The sequence below is a fragment of the Cinclus cinclus genome, chromosome 4 (genome assembly GCF_963662255.1).
Source record: "Cinclus cinclus chromosome 4, bCinCin1.1, whole genome shotgun sequence".
In the NCBI taxonomy this organism is placed as follows: domain Eukaryota; kingdom Metazoa; phylum Chordata; class Aves; order Passeriformes; family Cinclidae; genus Cinclus; species Cinclus cinclus.
The window spans coordinates 53307333-53323443 of NC_085049.1; the positions used below are offsets into that span (position 1 = coordinate 53307333).

The 16111-nt window shown below is 39.5% G+C and overlaps 1 protein-coding gene across 1 annotated transcript in view; it reads left to right on the plus strand.

Moving 5' to 3' along the window:
- MYBPC1 (myosin binding protein C1) overlaps positions 1-16111 on the plus strand; it is a 186821-nt gene that overhangs the window by 124650 nt on the left and 46060 nt on the right. The gene's annotated exons all lie outside the window — the stretch shown is intronic.

A 16111-nucleotide genomic window follows, 5' to 3' on the forward strand; every position in this document is an offset into this window, starting at 1 on the left:
GAGAAGGTTGCTGGAGAGCTTCAGCCTGATGGAATTTGTCACTGTAAAAACAGGCTTCCAGGACTAATTATTTAAGGCCTTTATGGTACTCCTAAAAAGTTGAGTCCTGTATATAAGATCAGCTGTAGCTTCTTTGTAGTAGATGGTCATGGTGTTGTAAGACAGTTTTGTCTTAGCTGGCTCAAAATATATGTGCAAGGTGAAGTTTACATTAATGGGTTAACTAATCCCAGTGGATGACTGGGGTGGGACTGAGTTGCCAAAGACCTTAACCAGTGCATTTAAATGTGACAGCCTTTAACTTTCCTGGTGAGTAATAAAATAACCTTCCCTCACATAATTACTTCCTGCAATTTATAGCAATCACTCAGTCTATCTTTCCTCTCCCCGCTTTAACCAATACTCATAATCAGAGCTGCTCATTAATTAGGTGCCCTCTTAAGCTGTCACAGGCCATGGCATTTGGACACACTTTTGTTAAAGTGCCAAGTCTCTCAAGAGCAACCTTTTCAAACTATTTGTGGGCATCATCCCACAGGGACAGGTGCAAGTCTGTCCCCAGTAGGCAGCTCTGTAAATTTGCCTTATTTATTCTCCCCAATCTAGGAAATAATGGATGGCCATGAGTTAAGGGACCATTCCAAATTTTTGAGCCAAAGCATTTATTGACTATCTGCCAACTTCATTTTCTAAGTGTTTGCAAGCTCTGCTTGAATGATGCCGCCTGGAGCATCCACATTTTGGCAAGGAATCAAAATTTAAATCAGTGTATCTACTTTAGAGAGAGTTTCAGTAAAATTTTATTAAATCTACAAATATCACAGATATAAAAGTTATGGAGAAAACTGCTTGTATATACTGTCTGTTAGAAGAACAATGTGTAAAACATGAAACAATTTGTGCAAGGAGGCAAACGGATATAAACACCAGCGCAGACTGCTTTGGAGATGTGGTAACACGCTCTCCATGAACACACCCAGTGGAAACAGCCCTTAGTTCCATTTCCTTTTAAACATAATTAGTTTTGTTTCATTGTGAGTATTTTTATTTTAATCATTATATTTGCATTATATTTACAATAGTCTAAATAATACGACTGTCTGGTGTATTAAGATAACAGTCATTGTCAAACAAGTCACTTAGTCATATAAATCACATAAGTAGACATGTAGAGCAGCATTCCAGTGGGAAAATAATCTAAGCATGAAGGTTGTTTAAGAGGTAATTAAAGTCAGATTTCTTTTAATATCATATTTTCAAGGTTAGACAATTTTTCATAGGTGAAGAAGAAGCTGAATGGGAATTCTGCTTCACTATACAGATTTGACTTGTGTCAAAATTAAAACTGCTGGTAGAAAATTTTCCTGGAAATTCAAGATCCCAGCATGTGTAAATTTTTCAACATTGTTTGGTGCTTTCCATGCAGAAGACTGGACCTGTATAACCATTTGATATGGCACCACATTGGATAGTGCCGCTGCTCCCTCCTTGCTGCATAGTGATGCAGAAGAAAAGCATACAGACATCCATCTTCTGCCATCATCGTTGCCCCTCTGCAACACTGACTGTAGAATGCATTCCCATTACTTTTAACTTCCTTCGTTCTCAGTCTCAGAGCCAAACCACACTCAAAGTCAGGCCCAAACATATCATTTGCAAAGCTCTGTATTCACATCTCAGGTAAACGAGTTTTGGTGGATGACGAAAGAGTGAAACCCTAACCCCTTACCTTATTTTACCTCTCAATTCTTTAGAAAGTTTCTCTTCATCACCTCTAGCTAATAAATTTTAAGCCCTCCACAAATGGAAAGCAAACTCACGCCTCACTGCTGTAATCAGATCTGTCAGGGTGGGCTGCGCTCTCGTCCTGCACCCCACAGAGCAGCTCCTCGTGCACGGATTGTGTTGCACACTGGGAAATGAATTGTTCTTAGGTTGCCTTTGCCCTCCCATTGCTATCTTCTAACTGTGGCACCCACACTTCCTTCTGAGATACCAGAGCATCTCAGATTTATTCTTTGACCTTCTGCCTCCATTGTTGCTAAGTTTTTGACAACTTTTTTCAATCAAATTAATTGGATTAAAAATTCACCATGGTTTATCTTTGGGCTATTATGTTTTGGTTTATTATGGTGTAAATTGAAGGCACTACATGATTTTTTTTCTTAAACAATGCATTGACTTTATTTTAATAGTGCTGAAGGAGGATAAGGCAAGATTGACCTGGTTTACTTGCTGTTGTTCTTACTTGAGTTGAAAAGCTTATCCGCCGTGTGTGAAAAACAGCACATCTGTGCACAAGAATAAAATATTTAATATTGTCACACTAAAATGAAAAGCTCATTGAGTTTAGGAGGAAAGCCTTTCAGTGGATAAGAGAGTGTTTTGTACTTGGCAAAACTGAATTTAGCAAATGCTGTCTTTGTGCCTCCCTATACTGCACCTGTTGGGAAGATAAATAAAGGCCTACCCAGTTCTTTCCCCTCATACCTCCTAAATATATCACTTTAAGAGAGCTCAAAAAAAACCAACCATGCTACAGTACTCGTCTGCTCCATGAAAAATCTGAATGAGTTTTTTCATATCAATTTCAGGGGACTACTAAACAAGGTGTTTGCATAACCAAACAATAGCAGAGAGATCTGGGGGGACTTCAGTTGTGAAGACATTTGTAGCTGCCTAACACATTAACAGTCCTTGGAAAAGAAGTCATGGAATGGATTTCATGCTTCATCAGGGGACATCCAGAGTGGTCCTTGAAGGGGCAGAGCAAATCAAGTTTTAAAATAAGTTACCTGGGGAAATTTCCAGTGGGATAGGGATGAATACTAGACTCGTCATTCATGGGAATGCAGAGATTCCAGTAAAGTAGAGGTCCTAATTTAGTAATTGTTCTAGAATGGGGGGGGGGGGGGGGGAGAATAGGGGATGAGGGTGGTTTGTCCTTATTCAGACAATAATATGACTTTGTCCTGAATGTAAGTCTGAAAAATGAAAGACAAGACAAGTGGGTAGGATTGTTAACTTCAGTTGTAATTGGAGTTTTCTCAATCCCAATGAGAGTGGTTAATCCCTTGAGTTTGAGGAACTGTGTGACTGAGAAACTGCCCCTTCTCGTCCCCCCTGCCCCACTCTCTCTGCTCTCAGCCACAAATGAAGTGCTGTTTCTGAAGACTTCAAACAAAGGTTTCGCTTTTTCACTGCTGTTAGAGAATCTATATTCAAAGCTATTTTTCCATCACTCCATCATAATTCACTTTATGACACCAGGGGATTTTGCTCTTTTGCTTTGAAGAGTTGATGGTGTTTTAAGCGTTAGGGATGAGAGAAGTTGCCTGAGATGAATGTTCATGTTAGTCCACTGAAAATGTTGGCAACTTTGCAACCCTACAAAGATCCTAATGGTCTTTACATGATCACAGAAGAACTCATGCTCAGGAACCAGATACCCAGCTGGAAGTACGTGACAGTGAACTCGGTGTTCCCACTCCCAGCAGAGTCAGCCGCTCATTGAAGTCAGAGGTGCCCAGTCTGCTGTTACTCAGCTGACCAGCCAGCAGTTGCCTAAACATAGGTGTCCTACTGCCACATAAGATGTCCTGAGATACACAGAATGCCCATCTTGGGCTGGCAGATATGACTCAGGACCTGTGGGAGGCCTGCAGCGCCATGGAATAGCACCTAGAAAATAGATGGTCACCCTACAGGGTCTGAGTGTCCTTGATCACCTGTGTGTATGAAAGCTGAGCCATAAGCAGCTATTTCACAATGAATAAAAATCTAATTCCATTGATTATAATGGTAGCTTGGACTCCCAGCTCACACAATAGACACATCCATGTGCCTCCCTTTTTCTGAGCACCAGAACTATAAGAGTGCAGGGCTACTCTACAATTTGTTCCATTGCTGTTTAAGGGCTTTCTGCAGAGGGTAGTTTTGTAGAAAGACAAGGAGAGAGTTATAGTCCATTATTATTTTCATGTGATACTCAGATGCTCTTCCCCATAAATAAGGGAACACATTAGCCTCAGATGACCTTGAGCAGAGAAGATTGAACCCTCCTGTACTCTATAATCTACTTTGTACATTGATAAAAACAAAATAATACCAATGAAAAAAGCTATTTTTCAGTTATTTTTCTGCTATTTTTATGTTATTTTTTGAGAATCTGATGCTTTTACTTGTTTTTTTTTTATAAGAAGGTTATAATATATTTTATTTCATGGCCGAGTGTTTTTAACCAACTCAGAATTAAATTTTTGCTCTCCTTTAATGAGAGGAAACAGAAAGTTGTATTCCTGTTCAAATCAATAGTAATTCAGTTTCATCTTTTTTATACAAGCTTACTCTCACTTCCTCCAGCAGCTTCATGCTGCTAGAATGATTGGTTCATTTAAATTGAATGTAACCAATTGAATGATTGGTTACATTAGTGATATGTGTACCTATGGGCAAAAAAGCAATTTTTATGTTAAATAATACAGTGTTTCTGAATATTCTACAAAGTGTTCAACAGAACACATGTGGATTTAGGAAACTCCAAGAATTCCCATTTCTGGGACTTAGTGTAATTTCTTGGTGTGATCTTAGCTCCTAGAGCACACTGAACTGGCAGATGTTCAGCCAAGATGAAGCAGCTCAGAGAAGAGAGTGAATTAAAGTAAAAATCCAGTTCTGTGTCCAACAGGATGTGATGTCCTAGGAAGCCATTCTATCAAGCATTCTTTGGTGAAAGTTACAGTTAATCTTCACCACTTCCTGGGATGCTGGGTGGGACAGAAAATTACTCTGCATTCAAGAAGTCTGAAGACAAATTTCTGCTCAGAAACCTCTCAGACCCTAAAATATGCATCCTACACTGAAGGGAGTGGTTTCTCTCTGGCTTCCCTCATGCATTACCTGTGCCTGTATTGCTATCAGCATCTCCACAGTGGAGTCAGTGGGACCTGCACTAAGGTGGTAGGGGGGATGCCTTACACCCATATGGCTTAGAACAGCCTCTTCTGAAGACCAACCACACCCACAACTCTCTCTGCTGGTTGGCCAAGTGTCTTTATGTGTATTTCAGTTCAAAGTGACAAAATAACCTGTGGTCTCTGCTGCAGTTAGCCACGGTGGTGTTAGATGTCATAATACTGAGATATTGCATGCCTTGCTTTCTCTTAGTGCTAGGTGAAGGCTAATTCAGGACATTAGACCTCCAGGAGTAATGTTGAAGGGTTGCTGAACAGAAAGCCAAATATGACAGAGTCTCAGACAATTTCAAAAATTCAAAAAAATCCACCATCTTAAAACTTGCTTCATGGAGTGAAGTTTACCCCAGAATTAAGTTGTTTGTTTCAGGAAAAGCTGACACAAATATGATAATTTGTAAGTTGGTCAGTGCATGTGTTTTTCCTGCCAGAAAGTGGAATCATGGTAGGGTAACTCATTTCAGAGTTTAGAGCCCCTCCACATGCCCTCTCCATGTTCCCAAAAGTGTACAGGCTATGCAGCAAGAAGGGAGTCCTCCTGTATCTTGCACCAATGATCAAGATAGTCACTGCTCTCCCTTCCCTGGAGATTAGGAAATAGTTCTTACATAATTTGCTCTCCCAATTTTTTTGTTACTAATTGAAAATAACTTGTGATCTACTTCCTAGGGCAGTTGTCCTTATATGTGATGGCTCCAGAAAGTTATTTTGATCAGGTGATTATTACAAAAACGTCTGTTCTAATTTAAGTCTCTGTAGGATCAAATGGTGGTTTTAGGAAGTATCTGAAAGCATTGTTCAGTAGTAGCATGATGCTTCCTGAGACGGATCTGTATTAAAATAAACTCATCCTGTCTTTGCAGGCCCAGAATAACTTCCTTCCTAATTTTGGTCATATATGCCAAGGGTAGGTTGCAGTCAACCACAGACAAAAATTCCCTTTTCTTACAGATTTCTGGTTATAAATCTCAGCTCTATGTACATAGACATTAATTGCAGAGACAGTCCCTCTATGTACTGAACTGACAGGATGGAACACGATAGGCAGTGATTGAGCAAAAGTAACTCACACAACAGCATAATTACTTTTTTTCTCAAAGGGAAGTCATGCTTTGCCCAGCCAGCCTGTAAATCTGGTCCAAAAGCCTATTCCAGATTTTACCTTTTCTCGAAGCTCTGAAGTTGTGACAAAATTACTGAATAGAAATATAGTTAAAACTGAAAGAGACCCCAAATGAAAACTTTATTGGCTCAGCTGGCAGGAGAGGTATTTCTCCTTGATACTCACCTGCTCCAGCATGCTAGTGGAGTAGAAAGCAGTAAAACAACTGCTAAACAGCTGTTGAATTCCAACTTTCAGGTACTTTTGTGTTTATTTTTATGGCTCTCTGCCATGAGATCTTTCCTGTAGAAAATAAATGCACCAATTATGGCCCCTGGAACCAGTTCCAATAGTTCTAGAAGGAAAAAAATCTTCCTCTAATCAGTCTGAGCTTACTGAGTGTGTGTGGTAGGACCTTTCACTGTTTTCTGAACTGAAATGAAATGAAATATCTCAAACCATTTGCACACCTCGATGTACACAGCATTGCATTTCCATCCTTTTTTCAAGAGTCTTCTTCATTTCTAGTGCCACTACATAATTTTTCCTGCAAAAATTACAGAAAACATTTACTCCTGGTGGTGTGGATAATATCTGTGGCTTGAGATATCTAGGAACAGCCACATGAGAAATGTCATGGAGATGGAGTAATTTAGACTAATAGCTCCTGGGTATCATCTTGTGATACTCATGTAGATGGAGACATGCACACACACACTGTAGCACATTTGGTATATCTTATGTTTTTATAAGAACATAGTATCTAGGTCAAAACCCTTATTTTAGACCCAAAGAAGAGTGTAATTCCAATGGAGACTGTGGCTGCCACTCCCCCACAGATGCAGACTTCAGTGAAGGCACAGAGGGTCAGATGCCTGATGACATTTTTTCCATGGCATTCCCTCCAGCCTTACTAATCTTTCATCTAAGCTTTCCTTAGCCCTATTTTTAAAGGGGAAATCTGACCTCTGTCCTGTGCCCCTTTTTCTTTGCCCTTGTTTTGCATTTACATGTTTTGCAGTGAAGTTTTCTCTCTTACCTTACCCATATGCAGAGAAACCCTATGCCCTGAGCTGTGAGTGTAATTCACAACAGCATCCTAAATGCATTTTGCTGTCAGGCTTTGCAAGAGCTTTCTCTCCTACATATCACTTACTGATTTACTGAGGTAAACCCCCACAGCTTGTCTGCAAACATCCTGCTGTGTGCAAACATTCCCAAAAGGCAGAGCTAAGTTTTTAAGGGTTTTCTTAAGTGAAGGCATACAGTTCTCACAGTTATCTCCATTGATGCAGGATGTGATTGAGAGGTAGAAAATGGTGACAGTAGAAACACCAAGGGATGTTTGTAATTTCATACATGAACACCCACAAAGAGACATACATGATTTCATGGAGGTCTCCTAAATTTCCACCCACACAAATAGTCTTTTCTTTCCACATGGGCAAAATACTACTAAAGGTTTCTCAGTACAACGCTGAAACCCTGGAATCAAAGCAAAAAAATAAATATTTACATACCAGCAAGCTTAAAAAAAGAGAGAACTCCTTAAGTCAGAATATAAAAATCCCAATAAAGAAGTAAATTTCTGAGATTTAGGTCAATTTCTAATTGTTTAAGTGTTTACTCCCAGCAATACCGCAACTCTGATACAAAGCTTTCCTTTATTGCCAGTTTGAGCTTTTAATCTTTTTTAATTCTTCTCCAAACTCAATTACAAATTCACTTTTCTCAGCATGTACTGGGACATCGAAACTCACAAAAAGTAGAAGTCGCTGAATTTCGTAGCTTCAAGTTTGAGTTACCCTTAGCAAACTAAAAAGTGGATGCCACTACCCTCCATTTCATCTTGAGCGAGGTGCTCTCCACAGTGTGATGACTGGAAATTAGCATTGGGTAGAAGATTCAGGGTGAAACAAGTAATGGATTATTAGTGATTAACTCCTTGAACAGTCCCTAATCACGTAGGCGCCTGACAGCCCCAAGCCTGGGCTCCTCTTACAGCCCCATTCTGCAAGACTCTGCCTCTCAGGAGCAGGCTGAGTGATGAAGTGCAGATGACAGGAGGGTGTTCTTATCTGAAGGAAGTCTGAGAAGACTCTTCCTTCTTGAAAAGATCACGGAGTATCAGATTATCTGTCACCCACTGTCAAATCGAGTTTAGCAAATGTTTTTCTTATTTGGTATTTGGACAATGTTTAGACCCAGTTGTAGAGTATATTACTCTGACAAAGAGCTGATAACAAGCTGATAGATTCAGCCCTTGGTAATTACCAACATGTGAACATCTGGTTTTGTCCTGAAAGTCAAAGAAAAGTCTGTGATCAAAATTCATGGAATGGGAACACCAGCAGGATTTAATTTTAAATCACTGAAACGTTTTGGTCTGAATTTTAGTGAAAATGAAACGCATCAGCATGCCTCAAATGTTTCCTTGTAAATGACTGAAAGAAGTTGGATTTCATGAATTCACACCACCACGGCCTTATGCTGATGTCACCGTTTCCCCTAAGGGTCAATTCCCTGTGTGGAATGATTTCCCACTGTCTACACATAATCACATGGCTCTCAGGACCACTCTGAGTGCACTGAACAACTGGACACAGTCATCTGTGGGACTCACCACAGCTATGCAGAGCATCAGGTCCATGATGTGATTTCCATAAAACAATACTGAAAATTGTTTTCTTAATTCACAATGAAATATTTCAGGAGAGCTCAGCAAAATAATTGTGCTGTGTTTAGGACTGATCAAGACTAAAGTAAGGACTGATCAAGACTGGTAAAATGTTTCCTGAGTTGGTTGGGAAATTACCTGGCAACCTGAAAAGAAGTTCATTACTGGTTAAGTACCCATCTCTTGAAATAAATGACCTTTCAATTTTATTGCTGACTTTTAGCCTATAATTAGAAGTGCAACTGCCATTGAAAATGTATTGTTAAATTTGAAAAATAGATTACTTTCATTTCTGAGCAGCAGTTCTGTGGTCTCCAATAACCTTGTCTACTTTATTAACTTTTGAATCTTTCAAAAAGGATGTTAGCACTAGTCACTGTACTTCTATCTCTGGTATCACACTGTGGTGTCTTTTGCTTTCAATTTGCCCCTGGGAATGTCCTGAGATAAATTAAAATATTTGCTTCTAGAGAGAAATTATTAACAAATTACTGCAAGGAAGGATAGGAAACTGAGAATAAAGCCTAGGCACTGTCATACTTTTAAATTGGGCTCAGACTATTCTGTTGAGTGGATTAATTGATTTTGGTACCTACGTATCAAAGATTAATTAGTTTTGGGTTATTTAAAAGAAGAATTTCCAGTGGATGGAGTAGGACTGGAAAGAAAGAAATGCGAATACGCACTTGTGTTTATTCAGTGCAGCTCCTAAACATCGGAACTAACCTGGCTCTCTGTGCCTGGCTGCCCCTTGTCCCTGCAGCCCCTCAAGGGCAGAATGTCCCCTTGGGACATTCCCTCCCCTTGGGAGACGATCCCTGGCTTTTCCCGAGGGCAGGAATCCGATCGCCCCCCGCGGGGCAGGAGCTCTCCATCATTTCTAGGAAGAAGCAGATTCTGTATGGGATTTCCACAGTTTTCACTATGCATGTTTTAGGAGGAAAATGCACACAAAGAACTTTTTTCAGTATCACTCAGTATTGCACATACCCCGTTGTGTAACAAGTTTTGCATTGCCATTTCAAAATAGGAAGTTATTTTTTTTTCCGAACATGGAAATAAAATTTAACACATCAAGATGTGGAATAAAAGATAAATCAATATCACCATGAATAGTTTCAGGATCTGCAAGTACAGTTGTGTTGACAAAGCCTTCTCATGAAGGTGTAGTAGTGACAGTAAACTTAATTTCCTCACACTGGCAAACACTGACACATTTCAGCCAAATACTTTCATCTACTAAATGGTTAACAAGCAGAACTTCACCTATGAGATTTTGCAGGCTAGATAGCATCACAAAATTTTAGTCTTGGAAGTTAAAAAACCCCACAAGTTGGGATTTTTTTGTTTGGTATGATTTTAGTGATGAAATAAATTAGAAAACTGTGATTATAAAAAAGTCGGTGAAAAAAGGTTTAGTCAAAAATTTCAGTGATATTTGATACTCAAATTGTGGTCTACTGCCAGTCTGTGAAGTGTGAGATACCAGCATAGATACCCATTTTTTTCTGTTAGCTGCACAAGTTCTCAGAAACCAACTTCTATGGATTATTTTCTTTGATACAAAGTAAGAGAAGAAAGATATGGAAATAGAATGGAATTCAATTACTCCATCCTGGTGCCTTGTGGACTGAGTAGGCTAAAAATGACTTTAAGAATGCATGGGAACTTGATAACCAGACTATTGCCACTAAACTTCACCTATCCATCTTAAATACTCTCAGAGATTGGCAGCTTTCTAGATCCCTGTTACAGGACACATGAAATTTTGAGTCTGAAAAAGAAGAAATTTAGAAGACTGTAGACATGTACACATATATTTCACTAAATTACTTTTGTTCAAGTAAATGGCCAGTGTTCTTTGGAGATTAATTCCTATGTGAAAGCATAAGAAATGAGTGAAAGCTTACATATGGTCAGGTTTGATTTAGCAGCATCATTTCAGAAAAGTGGAAACCACAAGGAAAACACTCTAAATAATCAATAATTGTTTTATGCAGTTCTATAACTATGAGTGGCAGTGAAGAAAAAATCTGGACTCATCAATTACACTGCAGCTCCTCATGTGGATCTGTAAACTATTTCTTTGGTGTATAGTCCATTCCACAGAATTCCCTATTACCAGACTTCTGTTCCAATTGTTCATTCAGTTTTTCAGCCCTCAAGTCAGGGAACATTCCTACACTTAGCATGTGACAGTTTGGCTCTGGTGGCCCATAAAATCCTTTATAATGAAAAGCAATTATATTAGTCCTGAAATGGGACTACTCTCAGTGAGATTATATGCTGGGGCTAGTTATTATCCTTGGGATTGTTTGGTTTTTTTAAAAATTTTAATCAGATGCTAAACCAAATTTTTAAGCAAACTCTTTGTTAATTTTATTTCTTCAGTCTTTACCTAAATGTGCATCACTGGACTGTGACACTTTCAGCTGTTGGAATATAAAATAACTTCATCTTCAGTGAACATGCTGATTTGTTCACTTTGTTACAATAAGAGGGAGTATGTAACATAAGGTTGCTGTTTTCAATTTTAAACTCTGTCACAAGTCAAACCCAGAAGTTTATCTGTTTGATCCATCACTACAAGTGCAAACAGAAACTAGAAATATATTATAAATGTATCACTTTGGCTCTATCACACTATTGGCCACAATAATACCCATTTGGCCTGCCAAAAGTGCACCAGTAAGCCACCAGAGCTTATTTACTTCAGAACTGTAGAACAAATTTGCTTTCAGGATTTAGGACCAATGTCTGTTTGGAACAGTTTCTCTAGGTATGTTTTTAAAATAACATAGAAAATATCCATGGACATTTGTAAAAAAAAGGTAATGATTTCAGATGGTATTGTAGTTTCTTGCTTCTACCCAGACTGGGAATTGTCTGCAGAAGTTGCACACAAATCAGATTATTTCTCAGCAGAGAACAGGCTCGTGAGGCGCCAGGCAGACCCTGTGTACACGACTGTGCTCAGATTTTGCAGAATGATGAGCATTCCTTTTTTTTCATTTTGATTTTTTTAGTAAGAATCATATTTACTTCAGTTAAAGACAAATTGGATTCACTTTTATTAATTTAAGATTACTTTGAACCATGCCCTCTCTTTTCCAGCTCGTTTTCTGGGGTCTGCTAACAGTACTGTTTCTCAATGGAATGCTCCTTATGGTCTGGTAATCTCTAAAGTCTGTTGAGTAAATTCCCATCTCCCAAAAGGTGAGGCTAAGGCTTTTACCCACATCACTGATGCCGCTGTGATTTAGGTGAAATGATGCACAAAAGATAGTCCAACCATTTTGATCCATTTTCTCTCCTTTGTAGCTTTTTTTTTTTTGGGGGGGGGGGGGGGGGGGCGGGGGTGTGGGGGAATATAAGGAGTGAAAGGAATAAGCTTTGCTGCTTTTGTCTGCTGCTGATCTGGACATGAGGTCTGTCAAACAACTGTTCCACATCCTTAGTCCTTCCCTGCCCACTAATTTCAGAGGAGCATCATTCCCAGGTAAAAGTCTGGTGCCACAAGGACAGTTTTCATGTATTACCAGGGCCAGGCACAGGGGTCAATCCTCACACACAACAACTGCACAGGGGCTGGGGTGTGCCCTGATCTCTCCCCAAACCAGCATTTTGTCTATTTTTGTCTGAGTATCAGAGTCAGCACTTGAGGGATGCCTATGTAATAGTTATATTGGTCTGATCCCTCGAGGCTATGTCCACAAGATTAGCCCACCTACTTAAATCTGACACAAGTTGATAGTGACAGGTCTTTGTGACAAAAAGCATTAAGTGACTATCCTTGTGTTGTTTGATATATGAGAGTCCCTTTAATATGTTGTTGTTGCGAAGACAGATATCATACCTGTGTCTATGATGGTGCAGCCACAGCCCCATTTCCTTTCCAAGTAAAAGGGGGATAAGTCCTCTGCTCAGATGGGGTGAGATCCTGAATCCCTTGGCTATTCTGTGCTGGGTTGTAACTGATCTGTATAGAACTGCAGGGAGAAATTAGTGCAGGAGACTTTCCTCCTTCTTCCTGTGAATGTTCCAGCCTAAAGACAGTGAAATGCTATCTTTAGGCTCTCTGCAAGCCCTGATTTAATGCTCAAGGTCATTTCCTTTACTTACCTAAGGTAAAAAGCCCTCCAAAAACCACCCACTACTCATTTTCCAAAGTGATTGAAAGTTCTTAAGCCTGCCCAAAATAAAGCTGGTCATGGGTACAGAGCTGAATGGTTGGAAGCGTTCTCCAGCCAGAGCTCATTCCCAGTATGTTTGCTGACAGGTTGTAGTTCTTGAACGGTCTGAACTGCAGGTCTCCAGGCTACTTTGCTTTCAGCATGGCAGTAGAGCAGGACCTGGAGACTGTTTTAGAACCATCATCATGCCTCATTATAATTGCACTCCAGTGTGAAAAGTAATATATATGATGTCAGGGAGTTTCTATGCTTTGTGCTGCCAGAGAAGCCAGTGGAAGTGGGAATCCAGAGCCCTTGAAAACTGGCCACCACACACAAACTGACATCCTTGTGTCAGCTCCCTGCAACAGCTGCTTCTGGCTGTTGCAGGTCAGATGCCAGTGCAACCAGACCTAAAATGGAATTGAGATTTTAAATAATGATAGGCTCAATTTAACATGGTTCTTAAGTATTTTCATAACTTTAGCACATCAGTTAATATGATGGAACTTTAAGCCTAGTTATCTATATACACAGCAAGAGATTTTAAGTTTTATTTTGTCTGAAAAACTGAACATGATAAATGTGGAAAAGAGATAGAAAATTGTTGGTAATGGGTCAAGTTGCATCTTCCACTGATTTTCAAGTGTGTATGTGTGCATATATAACTATAAATTACACATAAAAATCTCTTGGCTCCAACTGCTCATATCCTGTGTCAAACTGGATCCTGAATGCATCTCACGACATGGCTGAGGCATGAAAGCATTTCTGGAGATGTTACCTAAGTGACAGTTGTCTTTAATTTTATTTGCTAACTACATACACTTAATGCACTATCTTTTCTGAGTAGCCATGTAGACAGGACTGCTAAGTTTACTCCTATCCTTGCTGTAGAATTACATCTAGCCAGATGCATTACCAGTTTCACAAAAAATTCCTAATCCAAGGTCTGCGTTTAGCACAACACAACCCACTGAAATACAACGTTCTTGACTTCTCAAATAAAGAACTGCAAAGGAGAGACCTTTTGTTTCAGAAACTCTGAAACAGAAGTTAACTTTATTTGCTCTGCGGAAGGTGAACTTGACATGATGGTGTCAATTCAGTGGTAAGTAGACCTTCAACAGCCTCTTTCCCCTTTAGCTCAAGAGGCATCATTGCAGCCCAGTGAACTGCACTTCTCCAAAGGGATTGAGGATTGCATGCTGGAGCCTTTCTGCACCAGCAACGCCCTGACAATGCCGGGACAGAGCACCATATTAGGCAAGGGGCCGTGGGGAATGGCATGTGGGGGCTCCAGGGAGCATGCCTCCTAGGGAAGGAGCACAGCCATGGGCTGCTGGCTGAGTGTGCAGAGCCCTGTCCTGGCTGACAAGCCTGTTGCAGAGGTCAGCCAGGGAGGGCTATCATTCTTTGGCGAGGTGGAAACTACTTGGAGCTATTAATGTTTTTTTTCCTGGCTGTCCTCAGGAATGGAACTGTAAGCCAGGCATGACCATGAAAGGGGTTGCACATGGCCAAAAGATTATGTTGAAGTATCTCCCATGTCTCTGCCACCCCGGGGGCCTGGAACTGTCCCTTTTCTTTTTTTTTCTTCCCATGTTATACTTTGGGTCTCTCCTTTGAGCTCCATTCTTGCCTCAGTTTTCTTACAATAACCTGAACAGCCTTGAATTACGGTTTAGGAAACAAACCACTAACTACTTGGTCTGGCTTCAGTTATCCATCCCATCACAGAACTGCAGAACAGCTGAGGTTAGAAAGGACCTTTGGATATGGACCTTTGGAGATAGCCTAGTCCAAGCTCTCTGCTAGGAACAGGGTTCAATAGAGTAAGTTTCCTGTGAGAGTGCTGAGATTCTGAATGTCTCCTTTTGTTGTCTGCATGCATGAGATGAGGTTCAGACTATAACAACATAATGTTTCAGGTCTGGTCTGTGCCACAGACTTCAGCTATCATCTGTGCTGGGTGAGGCAGGACTTGTGAGATGTGTGATTGCTGAGCAGCATTATAGTGTTGGTGAAACCAGGGAATACCTTTCAAAATGAAAGGAAAATTCAAGGCAAGTACCTCAAAAGTCTCATGAGCCTTTCATCTAAGAGTGGAAAGTGTTGTATTTGTTGAGTTTTTAATTATGAATTTGTAACTCTTACTGGTGAGCCAGGGAGCATTTTCTAATTCAGTGTTCATAAGAATACTCCCTCTTTCTATCTATTACACTTCATGAGGAAAATTATGCAATAGTTAATTTTCTGCCATTACTATTCTATGCAAGAAACATACTTCCATGCCACAATATTGTCTCAGTGAAATATTTTACTCTCAGTGGAAACAGTAAAAAATGTCATGGTAGCAAAATAAATAGGTTCCAAAACACACTCTTTGTGGAGCAATTTCCTTATTTTAATGTGAAAATAAATAATATTTTTCTAGGCCACAAAACGAAACCTAGTATGTCAGTAGTTAGACCAGTAAAAATGGATTGCTATTTATCTGAGTAAAGATATTTCATTATTTTCACACACTGTATGTTGGTCTTTAATATATTTCCTTCCAATCTGTGTGATAGGTGTTGTGATCAGAATATACAAACAAAGCTCTTTCCTTGTAGCAAGGGATTCTCTTGGGAACCTCTACAAGGATTTGCTGTTGTATCTGTGTGTGTGACTGGAAATTCCTAAACCATATCAAATTCACACACTCATCTTAAATTTATATTTGCACTAAATATTTTTCCCTTTTAAAAATTAAATGGATTTATTAAGAATGAGATTTGTGTTTTAGTTGTATTTAGAATGGAGTGTAAAGGAATAACCTTACCAGCATTTCTGTGTGACAGATTGAATTATTTTTCCTGAATCTGAGCTGAGGTGGGGTCCCATGGGTTAATGTCCATAACATGACAAAGATTAGTAAGAGCCATCTACTCTTACAGTTCAGGGTTTCAACCTTTTAAATCTTTGCTTGTTATAAGTAGTTAAACTCTAAGTCAATGCTAGTGCCAAACAATATTGCTGTTTTCAAACTGTCTAGACTCCTAAAGCTTTTAAATGTTGAAAAGAAGCTTCTGTTTCTCTTTTAAAAATGTATTTTAGCTAGTCAATTTGTTCATATGTTTTTAGATAGGAGAGCATGTAATCCCAGAAGGGTAACATTTAAATGCTGGTTTCTGTATCACACATT